The following is a 26,130-nucleotide window of genomic DNA, read 5'->3' as shown; positions in this document are numbered from 1 at the left end:
GCCCCCAAATTTTGGATGCTAAGGTCCAGATTTGGGACAGAGGCTTTATCACCCTCCTGGTCAACCTCCTCCTCGCCCTGGCTAAAGTGGCCATCTACACAACCAGGGAGAGGAGGTTGGCCGACGGAGACTCTGGTGACTGTGGGGCTTGTTTCCGATCCATGATCCGTTCACGTATCCAGGCAGAGTTCCTCTGGGCGGCATCCACTGGCTCCCTTGACACCTTTGAGGAGCAGTGGGCACTGTCTGGGGTTCTCTGCTTGGTGTCCCCCTCAGGCTCCCTTCTTATGACCCTTTGACCTCACTCCTGTCCCTGTTCTTTTATTAGTTGTCCCCCGCTATCAGTGGGGTTCTGAGGTCCTGTGGGTCCTCCCCTTAGGCTGGGGGGGATCCTTTGGAAGCCTGCCCACTTCCCAGACACCCAATAGATACAGGGACCATGTGCTGAGCCTAGCAGCCTCTTAGGCAAGGCTGAGAGCTTCTTAAAGAGGCTTGATCCCTAATCATTTTAGGATCCCTTGACCATTAACCAGGTGGCAGCCATAAGAGAGCTTTAAAAAGCCAGCTCCTAATTAACCAAAGAAGCTAGCAAACAGAAGCAGGAAACAGGGAGTTTTGCAAGGGAATTTAGAAAGGGAACATAACAGCCAGATACCCCCCTCCCTCCTAAAAAAAAAACAAACACCCACCCACTAAACAAACAAAAAGGCTGCACGAGTAAAAATAATTCAGGCAAAAGTCTAGCAACAGAATGGGGACTATCTAGTTCAGGGGTCGGCAACCTTTCAGAAGCAGTGTGCCGAGTCTTCATTTATTCACTGTAATTTAAGGGTTTGTGTGCCAGTAATACATTTTAACGTTTTTAGAAGGTCTCTTTCTATAAGTCTCTAATATATAACTAAACTATTCTTGCATGTAAAGTAAATAAGTTTTTTTTAAATGTTTAAGAGGCTTAATTTAAAATTAAATTAAAATGCAGAGCCCCCTGGACCGGTGGCCAGGAACCAGGCAGTGTGAGTGCTGCTGAAAATCAGCTCGTGTGCCACCTTTGGCACCCGTGCCATAGGTTGCCTACCCTGATCTAGTTTATTACACTGAATGCAGCATGTATGATTACCTGTGTATGTTCAGTGCAAGAAGTTCTTGGCCCTCAGAGACCAAGTATGGGCTCTGGAGATCAAAGTGGCTGAACTGGTGGAGCTGAGAGAGACAAAGAGACTTTCCAGGACACAGTAGTGGGGTCCCACCCCTAGTCTGACAGCCTCTGTGCTGTTGAGGAGGATGAAAGTCTCGGGGAAGGAGAACATCAAATTGAAACAAAGGGGAACGATCCAATAGTTGAGACATGCCTTGCAGATGATGTCAAGGTATCCTCTCGCACTGAGGATACCTCTCTGGAGGAGGGAATCTCAGCTGTTAGGAAGAGAAAGGAAATAGTAATGGGGGATTCAATCATTAAAAAATTAAGATAACTGGGTTTGTGAGGAACAGGAGACCCACATGCTGAAATGCCTGCCAGGTGTGAAAGTTGTGGATCTCTTGAGACATCAAGACAAATGTATGTGCAGTGTTAGGGAGGAGCTGGTAGTCGTGGTACATATAGGTACCAATGACATAGGAAAAGGTAGGAGAGAGGTACTGGAGGCAAAATTTAGGTGGCTAGGCAAGAGATGAAAGTCCATGGTAGCATTCTCTGAAATGCTTCCAATTCCAGGCTCAGGGACATTTAGATAGGCAGAACTGCAGGGTCTCAATATGTGGATGAGAGGATAGTCTAGGGAGGAGGGTTTAGGTTTATTAGGAACTGGGGAGCCTTTTGGGAAATACAGGAAGGATGGGCTCCACCTAAACCACCTAAACCATAATGGAACCAGATTGCTGGCATGTAAATTAAAAAGGTTGTAGAGGAGTTTTTAAACTAAGGGCTGGGTAAAAGACAACACACAGTTCAGACAGAGACATCCCATAAGGGAGGCTCTATTAACAGAGAGTCTCTATATCCTAGTAAAGAGGAGAGGATAGAAGTTGATAAAAGTACAGGTAGGGAACTGAAGAGAAACAGTCAAATGAAAGAGTCCCATTCAGTTACATCACATGAAGGCAGACAACTAAAAGGTGACAAATTTTACAAGGGCTTATAAACAAATGCTAGAAGTTTAAACACTAAGATGGGTGAACTTAAGTGCCTGGTATTAAATCAGGATATTGATATAATAGGCACCACAGAAACTTGGTGGAATGATGACAATCAATGGGACACTGTAATACGAAGGTACTAAATATATAGGAATGAAAGAATGGCACTATATGTGCAAGAAATCACAGAGTCAAATACTGTGAAAATCTTAAATGAATGAGTCTGTACCACAAAATCTCTATGGATAAAAAGGTCATGCTTGAATAATAAGAATCTAGCAGTAGAAATATACTGACCACCTGACCAGGATGGTGAGGGTGATTGTGAAATGCTCAGGGAGATGAGACAGGTCATAAAAATAGAAACCTTTAATAATAATGGAGGATTTCAACTATGCCCATATTGACTATGTACATGTCATCTCAGGACAGGATACAGAAATAAAGATCCTAGACATCATTAATTACTACTTCTTGGAGCAGCTATTCCTAGAACCCACAAAGGGGAGAGGCCGTTCTTGATTTAGTCGTAAGTGGAGCACAGGATCTAGTCCAAGAGGTGAATACAGCTGAACCACTCATTAATAGTGATCATCAAATAATTAAATTTAACATCTTGAGGGGCGGGAATATGAAAGAAGGCCACCACTGTAGCATTTAATATCAGAAAGGAGAATGACACAAAAATGAAGAAGCAAGTTAAACAGAAATTAAAAGGAACAGTCAGAAGAGTGAAATGCCTGCAAATTGCAAGGAAACTTTTTTAAAAACACCATAATAGACTTGAATTAAATGCATATCCCAACTTTACAAAAAAATAGTAAGAGGACCTGAAAAAATGCCACCATGGCTAAACCCAATAAAAGAAGAGGTTAGAAGCAAAATTCGAAGTTAAATCCTACTGAGGAAAATAGAAAAGAGCACAAATTCTGGCAAGTCAAATGTAAAAGTATAATTAGGCAGGCCAGAAAGGAATTTGGAGAGCAACTAACAAAAGGTTCAAAAACTTACAGGGGGGAAAAATGTAAGTACATGAGAATCAGGAAGCCTGCCAAACAATCGGGGGGCCACCAGATGATCAAGGTGCTAAAGGAGCACTTAAGGAAGACAAATTCATTTGCAGAGAAGCTAAATGAATTATTTGCATTCTTCATTGAATTCTTCACTGCAGAGGATGTGAGGGAGATTTCCACATCAGATCCATTCTTTTTAGGTGATAAATCTGAGCAACCGTCCCATATGGAAGTGTCAATAGAGGAGATTTTTTAAATAAATTGCTAAATTAGACAGTAATAAGTCACCGGGACCAGATAGTATTCACCCAAGAGTTCTGAAGGAACTCATATGAAATTGAAGAAATACTATCTGTGACATGTAACCTATTACTTAAATCTGCTTCTGTACTGGTAACTGCCTGATAACACCAATTTTCCTAAAACTATCACGTGACATCAATTTTTTTAAAAGGCTCCAGAGGAGATCCTGGTAATGACAGCTGAACTTCAGTACCAGGCAAAGTGGTTGAAACTATAATTAAAAACAGAAAGATCAGACACATAGATGGACGCAATTTTCTGGGGAAGAGTGAGACACAGATTTTGTAAATGGAAGTCATGACTCACCAATCTATTACAAATTTTTGAGGGGAATCAGACATGTGAACAAGGATGATCCAGTGGATATAGTGTAATCGGAATTTCAGAAAGCCTTTGAAAAGATCCCTGAACAAAAGTTCATAAGCAAAGTAAGCCCTCACGTGATAAGAGGGAAGGTCCTCTCATTGATTAGTAACTGATTAAAAGACAGGAAACAGAGGGTAGGAATAAATGGTCAGTTTTCAGACTGGAAAGAGGAAAATAGTGGTGTCCTCCAGGAATCTGTACTGTTCAACATATTCATAAATGACCTGGAGAAAAGGGATAAATTGTGAAGTGGCAAAGTTTGCAAATGATACATAATTACTCAAGATAACTAAGTTAAGTCCAAAGCACACTGACAAGAATTACAAGGGGATCTCACAAAACTAGGTGACAAGGTAACCAAATGGCAGATGAAATTCAGTGTTGATAAATGCAAAATAATGCACATTGGGAAACATAATCCAAACTACACATACAATAGGATGGGATCTAAGTTAGCTGTTACCACTTTAAAAAAAAAAAAAAGAAAGAAGGAGAAGAGAGATATTGGAGTCATTGTGGATAGTTCTCTGAAAACATCTGCTCACTGTGCAATGGCAGTCAAAATAGCTAACAAAATGTTAGGAACCAAAAGTAAAAGGATGGATAATAAGACAGTAAACATCCTAATGCCACTGTATAAACCCACAGAACGCCTACACCTTGAATACTGACTGTAGTTCTGGTCATCTCATCTCAAAAAAGATATTAGAAAGTGAAAAGGTAAAGAGAAGGGCAAGAAAAATGGGTATGGGTATGGAACAGCTTCCATATGGAGGAGAGATGAAAAAGACTAGGACTGCTCAGCTTGGAAAAGAGACAACTAACAGGGGATATGATAGAGGTCTATAAAATCATGAATATTGTGGAAAAAATAAATAAGGAAGTGTTATTTACCCCTTCTCATAACACAAGAACCAGAGGTCACACAATGAAATTAATAAATTGCAGGTTTAAAAACAAACAAAAAAAAGTTCTTCACACAATGCACAGTCAACCTGTGGAACTTGTTGCAGGGGACGTTGTGAACGCCAAAAGTATAACTGGATTCAAAAAAGAATTAGATAAATTCATGAAGGATAGGTCCATCAATGGCTTTTAGTGAAGGTGGTCAAGGATGCATGCCCATGCTCTGGATGTCCCCAAGCCTCTGACTGCCAGATGCTGGGACTAGGTGACAGGGGATGAATCACTTGATGATTGCTTTGTTCTGTTCATTCTCTTGAAGCAGCTGGCATTGGCCACTTTCAGTGGAGAGGATACTGGGCTGGATGGAACACTAGTCTGATCTGACCTAGTATAGCCATTCTTGTGTTCTAATCCCCAGTCGCCAGATTCATAGATTACAAGGCCAGAAAGGACCACTGTGAACATCTAGTCTGACCTCTTGTCTAACTGAGGCCATATAACTTTCCCAAAATAATTACTCAAGATAGTTAAATCCAAAGCAGAATGCAAAGAGTTACAAAGTGTTCTCACAATACTGATAGACCATTGGTCTGACCCAATATGATTGTTTTTATGTTCTTAACCAAAGTAAATAACTAAACACTCAATCCAAACATATAAGACATATTAACATGTTTTATTTACAATCAAATTATCAGTTGGCTTTATTGGGAATCATTTAAACTCATTAGCTTTAACAGCTAAATAAAGTCTGCTGCCTTCCCAAATTATCAGCCCTGACAGTAACAGGGCATTATCGAGCTGTATGCCAGTTGATATATACACATTCCAGGAAAACATCTGATACAAGTTGAAATATTTTGATTACAGGTAAATTTTTCAAAAGTGCCTAAATAATTTAAAAGCCAAGTCTCTCTGACAGTCAGTGGGACATAGAAATCTAAGTAGAACTGGGCAAAAATTTTCAGCTGAAAATAATTTTTAACCAAAAAAATGCAATTTTGGGTTGACTAAAACATTTCACTAATTTGTGTTTAATTCAAACGATTTTGATTGAAAAAACAATTTTGAAAATAAAAGCATTTAACATTTTGTAAATATTTGTATTCAGAATGACTTTTCATTTCCAATTATATTAAATGCTATTCAAACTAAACTAATTTTTTTCTACTTTTGGTTTGCTGAAAATGTTTTAAAATTTGTTTTTGGTAGACCTGAAATGAAAATCCATTTTTTTCTCCAGTTCAGCTAGCAAAGTGAAACATCAGTTGTGTGCACAGCTCTATGCTTAAACCATGTAGGCACTTTTGAAAATTTTACCGCAAATCTGCAATACCAAATCTACCCAAATTATATGGGGTTAGATGGTAACCAATCTCTCTCCCTCCCCACTCCTCCCAACATAGTGTTATGTGAGCTATTCCAGTATGATTCAGAATAATGTATCTTGTTACAGAAAAAAAATCAAATAAATTTAAGTGAAAATAATTTAGAATTAACACATACTTCCCAACACATAAAATATTTGTATAAATGATCCTTCTATCAATTAGATTATTTAACCTAGGACTCTCTTAGGTGCTTGAGAAACTAATCTTTAGGCACTCTAAGAAATGCTGTGGGTTCCATCCACATGTACCACATTCTTGTGTACATACAGTCATGCTTGCTACCAGTTACCATCTGAAGTTTTAAAAAGTACAAAAATGCTAAGGTAGAAGCATTCTTCAACTAGTAAAGGGGGAATAAACACAGCAAAGTTGATAATTACATTGGATAATTGTCTCTATTCTTGTGGTTTCATTCAGCTTCAGAAACCTGGTATGTGGTGGAAAAGATTAGCTGGTAGTTCTCAACTCAGTAGGCTAACGCTGAACTTGCTGGCTGGCTAGCTTTTACTAATTTGTACATGTAAATCTTAGATACTGCTGAACTCCTAGCCCAGGGGTCGGCAACCTTTCAGAAGTGGTACGCCGAGTCTTCATTTATTCACTGTAATTTAAGGTTTTGTGTGCCAGTAATACATTTTAACATTTTTAGAAGGTCTCTTTCTATAAGTCTATAATATATAGCTAAACTATTCTTGTATGTAAAGTAAATAAGTTTTTCTAAACGTTAAGAAGCGTCATTTAAAATTAAATTAAAATGCAGAGCCCCCCGGACCGGGGGCCAGGACCCGGGCAGTGTGAGTGCCACTGAAAATCAGCTCGCATGCCACCTTTGGCACCCATGCCATAGGTTGCCTACCCCTGTCCTAGCCTTTGGTGTCCACACAGGAATGTGAGGAAGCACGTGCCTCTTTGTCAAGCAAGGTGACATTGTATGGCCAGAAGAAATATTTTCCCCCTTTAGATGATGGCTGAGCTGGTTCCTCAACCACTGAACTTCACTTCAGCATCATTTTGGTGAATCATAGTGGGGCATGTCCCTTCTGAAGTCACTGGCATCTCTCAGTTTGATTGTGTCATCTTTATACAAACAAATAATGGTGGTTTAGACTGATATTAGTGAATTTCCATCTAAAATCGTACAGCCAGTTCAATCTGTGCGCAGATCCCAAAATAGCCAGTCCAGGAGTTCAGTTATAGTTGTATCCACAGACATTCAAAACCATCCCACAAATGTTCCAACTAACCCTCCACCTCCAAAAAATACCAAGGTAACAAAAAGTCTGAACCAAAATAATGAAAATACTCAGACCTAACTAAACACACAAAGCAAACCTTCCTTATTCTTAAGTAACTGTTCTTCTGTTCTAAGTTTCCCTTTTTATAAATTTGGTATGTAGCAGCTATAAGCAGTCCAACTTTGAACAGGATTTTTCACAGAGACAGGCTGGGTGAAAAGTTAAACTTCTAAAGATAACTCAGAGTAAAATAAAGTCTATGTAAAATCATGACTTCAGGTTTAATTTTCATGTAGAAGCACCTGTCATACTTACATTATCTACATCACTATTTCTACCCTGGAGGTTCAGGAAATAGACTCTAAATCCATCCCTATCCAGGTCTGCCTAAGAATACGTTAAACTATCTGTATGATGATGCATTTAGCTGAGACACTTGGAGTACCTTTCCCAGACCTTTCCCATACATCTGTGTGGCTCGAAAGTTTGTCTCTCTCACCAACAGGAGTTGATCAAAAAAAATACATTACCTCCCCTCCCCTCCCCCTTGTCTCTGTAATAGCAGAAGTGCAGTTTTGCGGGTGTATGCTGCATCCACACTAGGAGTGCTATGCTGGTATACCACACTGCAAAGGATTATACTAGCAAAGCGCTCCTAGAGTAGCCCAGGTCTCAGGTTACTTAGGCCTATGGTTTTATAGGAGAGGAAGCAAAGGGGAACCCAGTTTTCCTGTCTTTGTCTCTTTTTATACACTTTACTTCATCCCAAGTTATCCTAGGAGGGAAGATATTTATCCTAAGATATTTGTCAATATGGCTATGCAAAACTCAATCTACTTTGTTGCAGAGAAAATAAAAAAGAAGGAAATTATAATTCCATTTAGCTGCAAATAAGTTTTCTTTAGTTTGGTCAACACAGCAAGGGCACTCACCCCTAGAAAAAAAGTTATTCCAGAAAGCCATAAAAAACTTCATTTTGAAGGCAGATTAGGCTAAAAAGCTTTCTTTCTAATAAAAAAGAATTAAACTGGAAGGTAGAGAGAATAAAACTCCTAGTTTGATCGGTTTTTTCCCTGCCTGCAGAAGTCAATGAGAAGCAACTGTGGTCTCTGAAGAATTAATCAAACCACAGACAATTTTGTTAAATGAAAATAACATTTTGTTTTTAACTCCATACCTGGAACGAACCTTAGTTAATAAATGAAAGACTATAATGGGTAAAGACATGAAATACTTGTGAGTTCTTCATGCAGTCTACTCACCTAATCAGGATGCACTTATAATTAGGAAATCCTCTTAACTGGGACATCTCCCAGGAAACCAATTTAGCCTAATGATAATGAATGACAAGGATGATAGGCGATCCACATGAGCATTCCAATTATAAGGGTTCTGCTGACTTTCTATATTCTTTATCACCCACCTCCTCTTGGTAAATAATAATAAGAAAAAGTTAGATTCATTAGCAAAATAGAATGCTGGCTTCTATGGAGTTTGAGAGAACCGTAGACCAGGATTCTCTTTTATGAAAGATCAGGATATCTCATTATCAGAAGGCAATATCATCTTAATAAACCGTTCCAATTAGCATACAGCATCATGAAAAGTTTCTCATATGAAGTACTATTGATTGAATGAGCATTCAGATTCACTAACCCAAAAAACAAGGGCCAGATTTTCTAGTACATTTTGGCTGCTTTGTACCACTCGTGCAACGCAAAGTACCCATAAAACCTGGATATCTGCCAAGTTGAGTTGGCCTTATAACTGCTTTGCATCGCAGAAGAGCAAAGCAGTAGGTACATATGAGTGATCATAACTCCATTTTATACCATGGTTTCCACTTAAATATGTTCTCAGACTATATGAATACAGAACTTTATGCAGTACAGTGTTTAACTTTTCACTGAAACAAATGTAGAATCCTCAGTATAGTTCATCTATCTTTCTAGACTACCTCAATATAATGATTATTATAACTCAATAGATCAATCTGCAACATAAGAAAAATATTTCATTCTAAAATCCTCATTTATGATGAATAATGAACTGGGGAAGGTCAAAACCAAAAAATGTTTTCTCTGTGCCAAGGAAATATCTTTCCAAGATATGTTGATATAACTTCCTCAGTTTAACAATCATAATCATACATAGAAAGACGTAAATTGCAATAGAGAAGAATAACACAACAATTTGTAGTTTGCTCTGAGGCACAGTTGGAATTTTTCCACGATGGGACAATGAACAAATCATTCCTTTGGAATGTGTGGACATGTTGCTAAAGTGCTAGTATTTGTATAATTGTTAGAAAAGCATGAATTCCTGAGACATACTTTTTTGTTTGCCTCATTGACTTGTCTTCAGTTAAAGCATTATGGTAATGTTTTTAGTGACAACTTTTTTAGAAGATTGGATTCTCTCACTTTTGAGTGCAAATTTTAAGATTAAAAATGTAAACAATTATTAAAAGAAGGTGACTGTACCAATTAAAATAATCCATGGCCAGTAATACAAAATAAAGATTTTTTAAAATAAAAGTAAAAAGACTCCTAGACGTAGTATAGATCTGTTACTAGATGGAGATAATAAAAATGTCAGTGCTAAGGACGAGGCATTGTAAGATATGAATACATCATTCCATTTATTTCCAAATGCAGAACATAAATATTTGATATGCTTTCTATTCCAAGAGTGTTTAAGGTTGCTAAACAACTTCCACTAAAATTAAACACTGTAATAAGCTCAAGAGGTCTGTATACCTTGCACCCTGGAGTTTTAAAGGAATTGGCAGAGAAGGTGTCAGAATCAATTAATATTAATATTTAATAAACATTAGAATACTGGTGAAATTCCAGGGGATTGGAAGAAAGTTAAACCTTATGGTTATATTTTAAAAAAGGCAAATGAGATTACTGGATAATTATATGAGCCTATAATTATATATGTGACCTGTTAACCTAACACTGATCCCAAAAAATACCATGGAAAGGCTGTGTGACAGGGTGCACTCACCCTGCACTGGATGGGAAAGGGTTAACCTCTCCCTGTGGGCTGAGAAAGCCATGCCCACACATGCCTACTGGGCACGCTTCAGGTGCAGCAGTAGTATAAAAGGGAGCAGCCAAGTTCAGTCTGGGCTGACTGCTAGGGAGAAAGGATGTGCCTTGCCAGTTCCAGCCTGGGAGCAGCTGGAACCCCTGACTGCAGAAGCCAGAGGAACTGAGACCCTGGCAGATGCCCAAGTGCCTGCAGACACCCAAGAGAGATCAGAGTCACTGGAAACTGCATGTGCCAAGAAGTCTGGAGATCCTGATGATGCCTCGATGCCAGCTCCAAGAGATGTGGTAGGAAATGGCCCAGGGGACTAGTTATAGTACTGTGGGAAGTTGATGTGTTTTGGTTGGAGCCCCATTGTCTTAGTGGCAGAGCACTCTGCCACTGTTAGGGCCCTGGGCTGGGACTTGGTGGAGCAGAGGGGGTCTGGGACCTCCTACCTTGGCTGCCCCTTGTCCCGCTCCCCTGAGGAAGTGGCCTATTGGCTCTGGCTGCAAGGCCTTACTGCTCTGTGTATAAGGGCAACTCTACTGAATCTAGTATTGGGCCACACAGCCCTGAGACATGGGGCAGTCCTATTGACTCTGACCATTGGGCTGTACAGCCCTGAGGGACAGGGCATCCCTTACCATTAGGTCCTCTAGCCCAGAGGACAAGATCACCTGAAGTGATTCTGACCACTAAGCCATACTGTCTTGGAGGCAAAGGCAATTATATCAACTCTAGCCATTTGGTCTCACCACTCTGAGGTAGAAGGTGGCTTGGAGGATAGATGCAATCACTCTGTACTGGACAGGGCTGACTCATCCCATCACAAGCTGACATAAAACAAACTAAAGGACAAGAATATAATTAATGCCAATCAGCATGTATTTATGTAAAAGAAAGTCTTGTAACTTCAGAAAGGATTTTAAAACCCTTTTTGATGAAGTTAAATAAAAAGGTAATGTGACATGATATATTTGGACTTCTGTTAAACATTTATCTAGTAAAAAACACAACACAGACAGTTATACTAGTACGAAACCTGTATATGAGGCCTTAGAGTTTGTCTAAGAGTTTGTCTATGTTGCAAAAAGAGATCATAGACTTTAAGGTCAGAAGGGACCTTATGATCATCTAGTCTGACCAATACACAATGCAGGCCACACTCCTATATCAAACCCCTAACCTATGTCTAAGTTATTGAAGTCCTCCAATTGTGGTTTGAAGACCTCGAGCTGCAGAGAATCCTCCAGCAAGTGCCCCATGCTGCAGAGGAAGGTGAAAAAACCCCAGGGCCTCTGCCAATCTGCCCTGGAGGAAAATTCCTTCCTGCCCCCAACTATGGTGATCAGCTAAACCCTGAGCACGTGGGCAAGACTCACCAGACAGACACTCAGGAAAGAATTCTTTGTAGTAACTCAGATCCCACCCCATCTAACATCCCATCACAGGCCATTGGGCGTATTTACTGCTAATAGTCAAAGATCAATTAATTGCCAAAATTAGGCTATCCATCATACCATCCCTTCCATAAACTTATCAAGCTTAGTCTTGAAGCCAGATATGTCTTTTGCCCCATTGCTCCCCTTGGAAGGCTGTTCCAGAGCTTCACTCCTCTGATGGTTAGAAACCTGTGTCTAATTTCTAGTCTAAACTTCCTGATGGCCCAGTTTCTATCCATTTGTTCTTGTATCCACATTGGTACTGAGCTTAAATAATTCCTCTCCCGCCCTGGTATTTATTCCTCTGATATATTTATAATAGAGAGCAATCATATCTCCCCTCAGCCTTCTTTTGGTTAGGCTAACAAGTCAAGCTCTTTGAGTCTCTTTTCATAAGACAGGTTTTCCATTCCTCGGATCATCCTATTAGCCCTTCTCTGTACCTGTTCCAGTTTGAATTCATCCTTCTTAAACATGGGAGACCAGAACTGCACACAGTATTCCAGATGAGGTCTTAACGGTGCCTTGTATAACGGTACTAACACCTCCTTATCTCTACTGGAAATACCTCGCCTGATGCATCCCAAGACCACATTAGCTTTTTGCACGGCTATATCACATTGGCAGTTCATAGTTATCCTATGATCAACCAATACTCCGAGATCCTTCTCCTCCTCTTACTTCCAACTGATGCGTCCCCAGCTTATAATAACAATTCTTGTTGTTAATCTCTAAATGCATAACCTTGCGCTTTTCACTATTAAATTTCATCCTATTACTACTGCTCCAGTTTACAAGGTCATTCAGATCTTCCTGTATGATATCCTGGTCCTTCTCTGTATTGGCAATTCCTCCCAGCTTTGTGGCATCTGCAAACTTTATTAGCACATGCCCACTTTTTATGCCAAGGTCAGTAATAAAAAGATTACTGAAGATTGGTCCCAAAACCGATCCCTGAGTCACTCCACTAGCAACCTCCCTCCAGCCTGACAGTTCACCTTTCAGTACTACCCGCTGTAGTCTCCTCTTTAACCAGTTCCTTATCCACCTTTCAATTTTCATATTGATCCCCATCTTTTCCAATTTAGCTAATAATTCCCCATGTGGAACCGTATCAAATGCCGTACTGAAGTCGAGGTAAATTAGATCTACTGCGTTTCCTTTATCTAAAAAAAAATCTGCTACCTTCTCAAAGAAGAAGATGAGGTTGATGTGACAGAGTCTCTCACCGCCCAGGTCAACTGACTCAAACTCTTGGGGCTCTTGCAATGGCATGAAAATAGCAGTGTACACTTTCAGGCTTGAGCTGGAGGCTGGATTCTGAGACACTCCCCCTCACCAGGTTTCAAAGCTGAGGCTCCAGCCCAAGCCCAAACATGGACACTGCTATTTTTAGCCCCATAGTGCAAGCTCTGTGAATATAAGTCAGTTTATCTGGGCCCCAAGACTCACCGGAGGGGGAGAGGGGCTTTTATTTGAGGTGTAGATGTATCCCTAGAACTGTCTGCTTAGATCCTTGGAGAGGTAATTTCATCAGAATCTGAAGTACCCAATTAAGATTTCCAGTAGGGAGCTCTTTAATCTAGCAGACAAAGGTCTAAAAAAATGAAATGCCTGGAAATTGAATCCAGATAAATTCAAAATTAAAATAAGGCTTAAAAATAAGGCTCTTCTATTTAAGCGTGATTGTAGGTAACCAAAGGATGTGAATGTTAAATACGATGGGTCCCAAGACTAATCCCTGAAGAGCTCCACTAGTATCCTCCCTCCAGCATGACAGTTCACCTGACATAAAAACAGTAATAAATAAATAACATGACTAATAAAATGAACATATTAAACTGAAAAAGTAACTTGATTTTGGCCTAAGATTTAATTTTCAAGAAAAATAACTGGACAGGGTACTGGATGGGGTCAAAAGATGATTACATAAGACTTAAAGCGGGGAATGGGACAGGCTGAGGACTTCAAGAGTGTAGTCAGTTGTCACTTGAACTTTCTTGTGCTACCTGTGGTATAACACTTAATACAGCTCCTAATAACATCTCTATCAGAAATCTGTGAGTGTTTTTTGATTGGGAAATTGGCTGCATGATGCACAGCCAGCAGACAATCAAAGTATCCTATTACCAGTTAAGGAATTATATGGATTAAAACAGATGCTTTTACTATATATGCAGATGCCCAGATGTGGCGGGGGGGTCCTGTTTATGCCATATTATGTCTATGAATAATCCTATTGGTTGGGGCTAATATTTTCAAAAATCAAGAGAATAAAGTCAGGTTGCTACACCTGCAGCCCATTTTGATACACACGTTATTTATTTAGGAGCTTAAATTGAGGCCCTGTTTTCGAATATCTTAGCCTGGATTCCAATGACTTCATGGGATATTTATGCAGTGATTTATTAGGGTAGAATAATCTATAGAATCATGACAGTTGTCAGGCAGATCATGGTTAGGATTTTTTTGGGATGCATTAAGGAGAGATACTTGTAAACTGAACAGCAGTTCTCTTCCCTACCTCAGAGATCAGCATTCTAAGTAGAATAAGTTTGTTCCCTTGGAAAGCACTATAACAATGTTTTGGGGTTGAATTTTTTGTTGTTTTTTTTTGCTGTTTTGGATTGCATTTATTAGGGGACTCCTAACCTGGTTTTCCCCAATTATCTTAACTAAGACATTAAAAATAAAAGTTGTACTTGAGGGATGGATGAGAAGTGTTGCAAGGAGCTGCTACGGTTACATTTCTAGTATCTTACATTTAAGACCACAGAACCTGCTCCAACTCCAAGCCAGAGCAAAAGCAAACAAACCAAAAATCCCCCGCTAAAACACTCACACATTGGGGAAGGTTGGAGGTATGCTCATCTAGTAAAATAGAAAAATGCACCATCATAAAAGGGCTCAAACTGCTCCAAACTTAGCCAAAAGCATAGGCCTTAAGGAAACCGTTCAAGCATTAGACAGCTTCAAACTAATGAAAAGTGTTTCTACAAACGAAACAAATTTTCAGGAGTGCTACTGTAATGATTAGTACAAATAAAAAATGTTTGCACACACCATTTTAGTAGACACTGAGTTAGGCAATATAAGTTAAGAGCAAGACAAAGTCTGAGTCATAGAGCTGTCCTTATATTTCTTATTAAGGGCCAGATTTAAATACCTCCTACTCATATTCAGTAGTATCTAACTCCATGAATTTTTCAAAGGAGCCATCTGTGGAGCAAGGTATTATTCCATGTGAGGAGGATATTGGAAAAGAATGAGGGATGGAACGTGTCTGTGGAAACTTCTATATTATAGCATGCTGCATGTCAAACCGACAGAAGAATGATAGGTCAGACCAAAGGTCAATCTAGCCCAGTATCCTGTCTTCTGACAGTGACCAATGCCAGGTGCCCCAGAGGGAATGAACAGAACAGGTAATCATCAAGTGATCTATCCCCTGTGACCCATTCCCAGCTTCTGACAAACAGAGGCTAGGAACACCATCCCTGCCCAACCTGCCTTACAGCCATTGATGGACCTATCCTTCAGGAACTTATCTAGTTCTTTTTTGAACCCTGTTATAGTCTTGGCCTTCACAACATCCTCTGACAATGAGTTCCACAGGTTGATTGTGCATTGTGGAAAAATACTTCCTTTTGTTTGTTTTTAAATCTGCTACCTATTAATTTTATTTGGTGACTCCTAGTTCTTGTATTATATGAGAAAGAGTAAATAGTACTTACTTACTCTTTTCCACACCAGTCATGATTTTATAGACCTCTACCTTATTCACCCGCTTAGTCATCTCTTTTCCAAGCTGAAGAGTCCCGGTCTTTTTAATCTCTCCTCATATGGAAGCTGTTCCATACCCCTCTTCATTTTTGTTGCCCTTTTTTGAACCTTTTCCAATTCCAATATCTTTTTTAAGATGGGGTGACTACATCTGCATGCAATATTCAAGATGTGAGTGTACCGTGGATTTATATAGAGGCAATATATTTTCTGTCTTACTATATATCCCTTTCTTAATGATTCCCAACATTCTGCTCACTTTTTTGAGTGCCACTGCACACTGAGTGGATGTTTTCAGAGAACTATCCACAATGATTCCAAGATCTTTCTTGAGTGGTAACAGATAGTTTAGATCCCATCATTTTATATGTATAGTAGAGTATGTTTTCCAATGTGCATTACTTTGCATTTATAAACACTGACTTTCACCTGCCATTTTGTTGCCCAGTCCCCAGTTTTGTGAAATCCTTTTTAGTTCTTTGCAGTCTGCCTGGGACTTAACTATCTTGAGTAGTTTTGCATCATCTGCAAATTTTGCCACCTCACTGTTTATCCTTTTTTTCCAGATCATCTATGAATATGTTGAATAGGATTGGTACCAGGACAGACCTCTGTAGGACACCACTATTTACTGCTCTCTGCTCTGAAAGATGACCATTTATTCTTACCCTTTGTTTCCTCTCTTTTAACCAGTTACCAATCCATGAGAGGACCTTCCCTCTTATCCCATGACCTCTTACCTTGCTTTGGTGAGGGACCTTGTCAAGGCTTTCTGAAAATCTAAGTACACTATATCCACTGGATCCTATTTGTCCACATGCTTGTTGACCCCCCTCAAATTCTAGTAGATTGATGAGGCATGATTTCCGTTTACAAAAACCATGTTGACCTTTTCCCAACAAATTATATTCATCTATGTGTCTGACAATTTTGTTCTTCCCTATAGTTTCAACAGGTTGTCCAATACTCAAGTCAGGCTTACTGGCCTGTAATTGCCAGGATCACCTCTGGAGCCCTTTTAAAAAATTGGTGTCACATTAGCTATCCTCCAGTCATTTGGAACAGAAGCTGATTTAAATGATAGGTTACAGACTACAGTTAGTAGTTACTCAGTTTTACATTTGAGTTACTTCAGAACTCTTGGGTGAATACCATCTGGTCCTGGTGACTTATTACTGTTTAGCTTATTAATTTATTCCAAAACTTCCTGTAATGACACCTCAATCTGGGACAGTTCCTCAGATTTGTCACCTAAAAAGAATGGCTCAGATTTGGGAATTTCCCTCACATTCTCAACCAAGAAGACTGATGCAAAGAATTCATTCAGTTTCTCCGCAATGGCCTTATCGTTCTTGAGTGTTCCTTTAGCATCTCGATCAGCCAGTGGCCCCACAGGCTGTTTAGCAGGCTTCCTGCTTCTGATGTACTTAAACATTTTTTTGCTATTACTTTGAGTCTTTGACTAGCTGTTCTTCAAATTCTTTTTTGGCCTTCCTAATTATATTTTTACACTTCATTTTCTAGAGTTTATGCTCCTTTCTATTTTCCTCACTAGGATTTAATTTCCACTTTTTAAAGGATGCCTTTTTGCCTCTCACTGCTTTTCCACTTTGTTTGGCCACAGTTGCATTTTTTTGGTTCTCTAAGTTTTTTAATTTGGGGTATAAATTTAAGTTTAGTCTTTATTATGTTGTCTTTAAAAAGTTTCCATGCAGCTTTCAGGGATTTCACTTTTGGCACAATACCTCTAAATTTGTTTCACTAACTTCCTCATTTTTGTGTTGTCCCCCTTTCTGAAATTAAATGCTACAATGTTGGGCTGCTGTGGTATTTTCCCCACCATAGAAATGCTAAATTTAATTATATTATGGTCATTATTACCAAGCGGTCCAGCTATACTCACCTCTTGGACCAGATTCTGTGCTCCACTTAGGACTAAATAAAAAATTGCCCCTCCTCTTGTGAGTTCCAGACTAGCTGCTCCAAGAAGCAGTCATTTAAGGTATTGAGAAATTTTGTCTCTGCATTTCATTCTGAGGTGACATGTACCCAGTCAATATGGGGATAGTTCAAATCTCCCATTATTGAGTTTTTTATATCAATAGCCTCTCTAATCTCCCTGAGCATTTCAGTCACTATCACCATCCTAGTCAGATGATTGGTAATAGATCCCTACTGCTATATTCTTATTAGAGCATGGAATTACTATCCATGGAGATTCTATGGTACAGTTTGGTTCATTTAAGATTTTTTCTAATTTTGATTACATGCTTTCTTTCACATATAGTGCCACTCCCCCACCAGCACTACCTGTTCTGTCCTTCTGATATATTTTGTACCCTGGTATTACCATGTTCCATTAACTATCTCATTCCACCAAGATTCTGTGATGACTATTATATCAACATCATCATTTAATACAAGGCACTCTAGTTCACCAATCTTATTATTAAGATTTGTAGCATTTGTATATATGCAGTTTAAAAACTTGTCAGATTTTAGCTGTCTGCCATTACATGATGTATTTGATTGGGCATCTTTCATTTGACTGTTTCTCATCAGATCCTACCCATATTTTTATAACCTTTTACTTTTACCTTTTATTTGAATTTAGCACCAATTGACTTTATATATAAGTAGGCCTTTTAATTTAACCTTTTTAACACCTGTTTATAGGATATCCTTTGTAAACTGAAGATATTTGGGGTGAATATAATATTCCCATCATTTACAATGAAAGTCTTAAAAAAGATTATATGCTTTGGTAACTTCATAAAGAAGTAAGATAAAGACTGCTCCCTTTCACCCTTGTTATCTGAAGCTAACTGTTGCAACAATTTTTTTATCAGAAATAAAGATATATTAGCATGCTTTTATATTGGATTCAAACATGACACTAAAAGCAGCATTTTACAACAGACACCCCTTTGTCATAAACCATTAGAAAGATGTCTGTAATTTTTTGTTTAAACAAGGGATATAGTAAGAAAAAAAACTTGTATAAATAGTTTTCAGGAATGTAAATTGTGAAGAAATAAGTTCCTGGAGAATATAATATTGCTTTTTGCAAATGTGTTATAATTTTAAAAGACTCATCATAGTTTTCTAAAGGCTTCAAGGACAGAGAGAACAATAAGATCATGTCAATATACAATAAAAATAAAAATTTTAATTGCTTAAGGACTTAAATGATTTTATATATTACAGAGCAAGTTTACAATAATTTTTTTTAAAAAAGGAAAGCTATAATTTTGTAACTGCATGAAGGTGGGAGCTATAAATTGGCCCTTTTCGCTGGTGTTACCTGAATAAACTTGTCTCCGACACCACTTCCCCACCTTTTATTAAAAAAAAACAACCTTTTGCATCACAATTTTTTAAACACATGATTAAAATTTAAAAAATCCTGTAATATCAATTACAGGATGTCCTTTTTAAAGCATGAAGATTTTGGGGGGCAATATAATCTCCCCCACAAAATTTACAATAAAAAAACATTTCAAAAGAGACTATACATTTGTAACTGCATTGAAGGAGGAAGATAAATATTGGACTTTCTCACTCTTGTGGTCAGAAGAAATATATTTCCATCATCCTTTCTGCTAAAACAGCTATTGTTTGGGAAAGAATACTTTAATTTAAGATTTTCTAAATCTTTGAAGCATGGGAGAAAATGTTACTATGGGTAACCCATATTTACATATGTTTCAATAACAATTAAAGTTTTACAAAGACAGAAGCCATGTGTCAGTATGAAGGATTGAGTAATGCTAGAAAGGACAAAGATAAGCATATGGCATGCTTCTTTAAATATGTTTCCCCATTCCCTCTCCCTTTTTAAAAAACTTTTGCAACAAACCAATTTTTAATCACCATATTAAAGTTAAAAAATCCTGTAACACCAGTTTACACGCTGTTTGCTTTTTTTAATTTCTGCTAAACCAAGTAAAGTCTTAAAAAATAAACTTTTAAAAATTTAACGTGAAAAAATAAGAGGTAATTTTTGACTGAGATGAAAAACATATCAGAGATGTTTTGTAGAGGCTTGATAAATAAAAAATGTTTAGGATACACTACCCTATCCCTTAAAAATAGTGTTAAATTATCATTAAAGTAATGCCTACAACAAACCCTTAACCAAACAAGAACTGTTCTACTTGTAAACAAAGCTTTAGATGTCTGGGTATAATGTAAAAATCCTCAATTCAGGGGGCTTATAATAGAATTTTATTAAAGCACAGAGAAAATATCACTATAGATAAACTAAATGTACATGTGTTTCAATTTTTTTAAAAAGTTTAAAAATCCAAAAGCTTTGTCAGCGTGAAGGATTGAATAACTAGTTAAGGGGAAAGATGCATATGGGACATATTTGAAGACATATGTTTCCAACTGGTCCCTCCTGCTTTTTTAAAAACTGTTCATTTTTGCAAGAATTTTGTAATAAAATAAAGCTATGGTTTTAAACATGACACTAAGAAAGCAACAAATGCTTTGGTTTCCAGGCAATAGGAAATTACTAAATTTACTTAAATAATATAATTTCTGTGACAACTTAAACCAAGATTTTAATACTTATTTGTCTACATGACTTGCATAGTAAAAAAAAAAACCTGTACAACGGTTTTCAGCAATGTAAATTCTGAAGAAATAAGTTCCTAGGGAATAGAAATATTACACAAAACCATAATCTTCCATAGGAAAAAAATAGTTTCTGCAAAGCCTGGAGGAAATGGAAATTTACATTCTGGTTTGAGAAGTCAGAGAACATCTCATAATGGCAATGAAGGTTCCTGAACTAAAATTAATAGAGAAAAATGTTAAATCTAAGAACCATAGTTGGATTGTTTTATCAGTCATATCTGATTTAGTTGTTGCGGGATTGGCCACCAAATAAGAACCTAGACAGCTGAGTGTAAAAATGAACTAATGTAAGATGGGTCCAACAACTCAAATACATTTTTTCTTCTCTATGATTTTGGAATTGTGTTTAATTATATATAAATATATACAAAGAGTGTGCAAGGGAGTGGAGGAACAGGGTAGAGGATAGATCTAGAAAATGCCAAAGTAGTAGTGCAAGTGCCACCACTTTAAAATACATCAAAACAGATGTGGCTCATGAGATCATCATCATTTTGGATCAAATTCATACCTGACTTTACTCTTTATGCCTAACCAAACTCTTTATGAATGGCTTATAATAAACTATGTGGATCTGAGATGAATCACAGAAGCATCCAAAGAATCTGTTTACCACACCCAGTATTGGCATTTTTTAATTTTTTCAAATCTACAACCATTTTAGTTCACAACAAGCAACTATGGCCATGATAAGGTGCTACTCTAACTATACACAGATGATCAGTTTTTCTTATGTTTTATGGGATTTGGGTTTATGACTTTGCTTCCAAAATTTAGCTGGAGCAAACTTTGACCAAATCACGACCCAGTTTTTGAAGCTATGAGGTAACATAAGAGAAAGCAGTAAGACCCATCCCTAATATTGAGCCATCTAAGTTTTTTGGTAACGATAATTTTAAGGATAGTGCCCGATTCAAAAATCCCATCGTCAGATGTTCGGCTGCATGCATGTGTTCTCTCTATGTGCTGCACTGGCTCTGACTAGACAGCCCATACAGCAGGCTCTGATCAAACTGCCCAATAAGACCACAAGACTTGGTTTAGTAGTGAAGACACCTAACCAGGTTTATTGTTGACAAAGCATGGTAATAGCACCTGGCAGACTCTACGAGGATATTAAGACATGTATGTTCATGACAATGGACGCAGTTCAGTCAGTAGCGGGACTTTCCACTGCTCCCTGGGCTGGCCAAACACTCTCTCTGAGATACATCTTTATACACTAATAGGAACAAATTACATATTGTCTCTGATGTATCAGTGTGCCGCCCATTACCTTGTACATGTTGGTTTGATCAAAACATCTCTATCCAATGACATCACAGAATAACAGATTTACTTGTAAACTGAAGGGTGATCTATATTCTATGGCATTATTTTTCAGTCAGGGATGTAGTAAGAAGAGGGCCTGGTATGAGGCATGAGGCCTGGGCTAAAGTAGTCAAAACTTTGCTGATATAAAGCAAAGTTAAGTTTTGAACAAGAAGCAGGTCCTGTTCACAGAATCTGGCAAGAACAGGGCTGACATTGCAGAAACACACATTCCTCATAATGCTAGGTACAAGAATATAGATGTAAACACATTCCAGAAAGGTGGTACCAGAACACCTTGATACCAAAAACATCCCCCAAAGATAACAGGAACAGGCTGACCCATCTTAAGGATAAGGTCAGGATGACAGCATGATGGATGGAGATATTTTGAGGTTCTGAATTTCCTGTGGGGACCATCACAAGGACTCACTGCTTGTTTTGGTAATAATATATTTGGTTGAAATCATAGAATCCACTGCTTTCCCCATATCCACAGAGCTAGTTATCTCATCACAGAAGGCAATCAGGTTGATCAGGCATGACTTGCCCTTGGTGAATCCATGTTGACTGTTTCTGATCACTTTCCTCTCCTCCAAGTGCTTCAAAATGGTTTCCTTGAGGACCTGCTCCATGATTTTTCCAGGGACTGAGGAGAGGCTGTAGTTCCCCAGGTTCTCTTTCTTCCCTTTTTTAAAGATGAGCACTATATTTGCCTTTTTCCAGTCATTTGGGACCTCTCCTGATTGCCACTAGTTTTCAAAGATAATGGCCAATGGCTCTGCAATCACATCAGCCAACTCCTCAGCACCCTTGGATGCATTAGATCTGGACCCATGGACTTGTGCATGTCCAGCTTTTCTAAATAGTCCTTAACCTGTTCTTTCACCCCTGAGGGCTGCTCACCTCCTCCCTATTAATTTGTAATTAGAAATAAGGCACTGTGATGGGGTGTACAAACCTCACACTGGGGAACAGATGGTTAACAAGCAGCTCTGGGCCCAGGAGGCTCCATCCAGTTGTGTCTATGGGCTCACAATGGAGGTGGAGCTTAAAAAGGGTGCAACACAGCTCAGTCAAGGTGGTCAGTGCAAGAGAGCAGACCTGCAGTGCTAAGTCCTATACGGTTACAGCAGGAGTCATAGAATGCCCAGAGCAGATCTCAAGATACAGCTGCAGGCTGCCACCTGAGAGACAGGGTGACGCCTGCCTGTGAGTGGAGGTAAAGAACCTCTGGATTCCTTTTAGTTGAGTACATGTTGCAAATCAATAGCCAGGCCCCCACTGGGCCTCTGATGAAGTAAGTCAGGGGTCAGCAACCTTTCAGAAGCTGTGTGCCGAGTCTTCATTTATTCACTCTAATTTAAGGTTTTGCGTGCCAGTAATACATTTTAATGTTTTTAGAAGGTCTCTTTCTATAACTCTATATTATATAACTAAACTATTGTATGTAAAGTAAACAAGATTTTCAAAATATTTAAGAAGCATCATTTAAAATTAAATTAAAATGCTGATCTTACGCTGCCAGCCTGCTCAGCTCATTGCCAGCCTGTGGTTTTGTTAACCTAGGCCGGCAGTGGGCTGAGCAGGGCCTGCGGCTGGGACCCCAGGACCCCAGACCTGGTGGGGAGAGGGGTTTTCCAGGGGTCAGGGCAGAAAGCTAGAGGAGGGGTTCAGGGATCAGGCCAGAGGCCTAGGGTGGGGGGGTGTAGGGCAAAAGGCTGGGTGTGGGGTGGGTTCAAGGATCAGGGCAGAGGGCTTGGGGTGCTGGGGGTGCAGGGCAGAAGGCTGGGTGTGGGTGGGCTCGAGGATCAGGGCAGAGGGCTTGGGGTGCAGGGGGTGTAGGGCAGAAGGCTGAGTGTGTGGGGAGGGTTGGGCAGAGGGATGGGGCTGTGGGAGTGCAGGGCAAAGGGCTGGGTGTGTGGGGGGTTCAGGGCAGAAGGCTGGGTGTGTGGGGATGCAGGGCAGAAGGCTGGGTGTGTGTTGAGGTGGGAGGGTTCAGGGCAGAGGGCTAAGGGGGGTTCAGGGCAGAAGGCTGGGTGTGTGGGGGGGTTCAAGGGTCAGAGCAGAGGTCTGAGGGTATGGGGGGGGTGCAGAACAAGGCTGAGTGTGAGGGGGTCAGGGCAGAGGAATGGGGCTGTGGGGATGCAGGGCAGAAGGCTGGGTGTGTGTTGGGGGGGTTCAGGGCAGAGGTCTGGGGGAGGAGGTTCAGGGACCAGGGCAGAGGTATGGGGGAGTGGGGTGTAGGGCAGAAGGCTGGGTGTGTGGGAGGGTCAGGGCAGAGGGATGGGGCTGTGGGGGCGCAGGGCAGAGGGGTGGGGGGGTGCAGGGCAGAGAGATGGGACTGTGGGGATGCAGAGCAGAAGGCTGGGTNAGGCTGGATGGGAGTGGTTCAAGGGTCAGGGCAGAGGGCAGGGGGTATGGGGAGTGCAGAACAGAAGGCTGAGTGTGGTGGGGTCAGGGCAGAGGGATGGGGCTGTGGGGATGCAGGGCAGAAGGCTGGGTGTGTGTTGGGGTGGGGGGGGTTCAGGGCAGAGGTCCTGGGGGTGTCAGGGATGCAGGGCAGAATGCTGAGTGTGTATGTGTGGGGGGGGTCAGGGCAGAGGGATGGGGCTGTGAGGGGTGTAGGGCAGAAGGCTGAGTGTGTGTGGAAGGTCAGGGCAGAGGGCTGGGGTGCTCGGCTTGTGGGGGTGCTCCCAGCCCCCTGCCCTGAGCTGCTCATGGCAGGGGGCTGGAAGGGGTGTGCCCTGTTCCACCCCCTTCCCCAAGGTCCCCTCCCTACCTTTCTCTGCATCCTCTACGGAGCTGTGTGCACACTGCCACTCTTCCCCCTCCCCCTCGCAAGGGCCATCAGCTGATTGGCGCAGGGAAGGAGACGGGGTGGGGCAGGAAAGCACCACGCTGAGGGAAGAAGTAGGGGAGGGGGAAGCTTAGCTGCTGCAGAACCAAGCTTCTGCCTCCTGCCCTCTCAGGGGAGACTGGTGGGCAGAGGCGCTGAGTGGGGCTGGGGGCCGGGACCATGGCAGGCACCTGCGTGCTGCTCAAAATCGGCTTGAGTGCCGTGGGTTGCTGACCCCTGAAGTAAGTACTTGGTAGGCAGTGACCATGAACAGGCTTGGTAATACCCTTACCCAAAATGCACACCTGAATTGCCAGCCCCAGGGCTCTAGATTGGAAACGAGTGAAATGGGAGGGCCCAGGTTCCCCTACCACGAACACCCATACTTGAGGCACTAGATGCTACCACCAAGCCACAGAGTTAAGCTGCAAGGAAATATAATGTGCTAGTGCTCCAACCAGTAGGATACTCCCTCCCCCCATCACAGGCAATGGTGAATTCTCCATCTCTGGATGTCTTCAAATGAAGACTGAATGACTTTCTCGAAGAGTCGCTTTAGTCAAACACATTATAAGGTTCAGTACAAGAGCAACTTAATTGAATTTATAATACTTGGCTCTTATATAATGCTTTCCATCAGTGGATCTCAAAGCAAAGAAGCTCAATATTATCCCCATCTTAAAGATGGGGAAATTTTAATTTTAATATGATATACATGCAGTCAAACTAGACGATTTAATGGTCCCTTTTGGCCTTAAAAATCTATGAATCTTTACTCCTTCATCTCAAAAATTGCCTGTGCACCGGGTGTTAAATCCACTGGTGCACATTTTGCCAATGTGGGCATGTATGTATGGTTGTTTTTTAAACACTTTTTTTTTGTTTAACCAAAGTATTTATCAATCTTCAGGTCCACAACAATTTTAGCAGCTAAATTTTGCCTAGATCTGGTGTCTCAAAGTGGGTCTCAATTTCCCCCTCTTTCTTTGCTGGAAAGCTTTTGCAGTACGTAGCTATTATTATTGTTTCAACCATCTTTAAAGGAATTTTTCACAAACTGAATTTGTAAGACAACTCGCCTGGCATTTCACATAGTGATCAGCTATAATGAAATCCAGGCTAACTGTAAACTCATCCACTTTCTCAGCTATCCAGACCTCTTACTTTAGTTCTAAAGGTCCAATTTTCCTCCTTTTGGAGGCTGCGCTTTGGAGAGTGTCCCAACATTTAGCCCTTTGTCTGTCATCTCGACGAATGTAGGATCGGGATGCCATTTGTCCCGATATTCAGGTGAGGAGGCAAGCGGACAAGCAGGGTGAGGAGGCGAACAGGGATGTGAGCAGCAGGTGGGAGGGGGGTGAGGAAGCAGGCGGGCCAGTGGATGGCAAGGAGCAGAGCAGTGGTTCGGTCGCGGGGGGCAGGGGGAGGTACAGTTGTCAAATTCTCACAAAATGTTGTTACATGAAAACAGAGAGTCTACTGCAAAAAACACCAATTTACTGCTTTACCTTGCTAAACAAGGAATTGCATTGCAGGGGCACAATGAGAGGGAAGATTCAGCAAACTGTGGAAACTTTCCAGAATTATGCAGTTTGTTTTCAAAGTGTGATGAAGCATTTGCCAAAAAAATGAGGGGTTCTTTCAATCTCACAAGCCATGCAATTCAAAACGAGCTTTTACAAGTTGCTGCTGATATTGTGAAAAACATAATCATTCAGAAAG

Source organism: Chelonoidis abingdonii, chromosome 2 (genome assembly GCF_003597395.2).
Source record: "Chelonoidis abingdonii isolate Lonesome George chromosome 2, CheloAbing_2.0, whole genome shotgun sequence".
Taxonomy (NCBI): Eukaryota; Metazoa; Chordata; order Testudines; family Testudinidae; genus Chelonoidis; species Chelonoidis abingdonii.
The sequence above is the reverse complement of the archived record's forward strand: the minus strand, read 5'-3'. Positions refer to the sequence as shown.